This window comes from Apus apus, chromosome 1, assembly GCF_020740795.1.
Source record: "Apus apus isolate bApuApu2 chromosome 1, bApuApu2.pri.cur, whole genome shotgun sequence".
Lineage (NCBI taxonomy): Eukaryota > Metazoa > Chordata > Aves > Apodiformes > Apodidae > Apus > Apus apus.
In genome coordinates, this window is record NC_067282.1 from 140919876 (window position 1) to 140921378 (window position 1503).

Sequence of the window (1503 nt, forward strand, 5' to 3'; positions counted from 1 at the left end):
CGCCATGGCCCCGCCGCCAGGGCCTCGGGGCTTCCGGGCTCCGACCTGCGTGCGGGGCGGGACCAGCCCTCACCTGAGGAGGGGCCGCGGCGGGGCGGTGCTGCGGGGCGGGAACCGCGGGGCGGTGCTGCGGGGCGGTGCGGTGCGGTGCGGCGGGCGGGAACTGCGGGGCGGGGCGGCGGGCGGCGCGGAAGCCCAGCCCAGCCCAGCGGCCCGGCCCAGGGCCCCGCTCTCCGCCGGTGACCGTTGGAACGGTTAGGTCGGTTGGCGGGTGGGGCCGGGAGCAGCGGGCAGGTCTGCGCCCCGGGAAGGCGGTGGCTTCCCCGGCCGCTTCCTCGGGTTGCTGCGAGCCCCGAGTGACTCCTGACGGCAGGTGCGGCCTCGCCGGAGACAGCTCTGTGGGCACAGGTCGGGGCCAAGGAGCCAAACCTGGGTTTGCCCGGGGTTGGTCTTCGCGTTCAAGAGTAAAAGGAGGGGTTCCTGAGGTCTGCGCACTCCTCCTGCCCAGTGCTCGCCGCTAGCTTTGGGTAAATACTGCCAGCATTAAGAAACAAAAGCAGGAGCCTTCTGCAGCTGCCCAATAACAAGCGTTACGGGGCTGTGCTGTGTTTTGCCTGACACCGGGCTGTTTCATATGAATCCAGTTCGCTGTGCAAACCTTTTTGCTCGTTCCTGATGCTCACTGCGCTCCAGCTGTCTCACCCGTTTCACTCAGGGTTTGGCACTGTTCTTCACAAGATAGCCACAGCTGGCTTTCACCCGGGTTTTGCCACGGTTTTCACCTCATCGTTTCCACACAGAGCTGTAGCCTGGCCCCAGGGAGCTCGGCCAGTTTCCAGCTCAGAGACCCTTTCAGCAGAGCTGACCCATTTGCCGGGCTTCACCTGACAAGCCAAGAGCGTGGCAGTTTCATAGGGTTTTGTAGTGGCCGTCTGGTCTGAGGCTGGAGATAGGGAAGCTTCTGCTGGTGGTTCTGCCATCCCAACGCCTCAGGCTGATGACACTGTTCCGTGACACCACTAGCTAACAGCAGCAGCAAAGCCTGCAGCTCTGACATTTGTGTGCAAGTCAGGGAAAAAGAAAATATGTATACATGTCCTGGAAGAAAAAAACCATTTTCTTTAGACATTATTTCGCTCGATCGTATATCAACACCTCAGGCTGAGTACACTGATTTATAGTGCTGCGACAGCAAATGCAGGGCTCAGCTGCTGCTGCAGTGTAGCTGCTTGGTAAAGATGGAAGAACAAATCTGTTCCATTGAAAAGTATGTTACTTCTTATCCTCCGGTTGGCTTCGTGGCTTATGTCTAAACTAACAACACTGTATTCAGGTTGCAGGTGTTCATTTTTTGATGCATATGCTTGCTAAAAAATAATCCTGAGGAGAAAATTGTAACTGTGTGGTTACACGTGAATCACACTTCGGACACTGTGACACGGCAGAATTGCTGTGGTGACAGACAGTACAAAGAGTGGTTTGATTTCCCAAGTTACTGTTTAA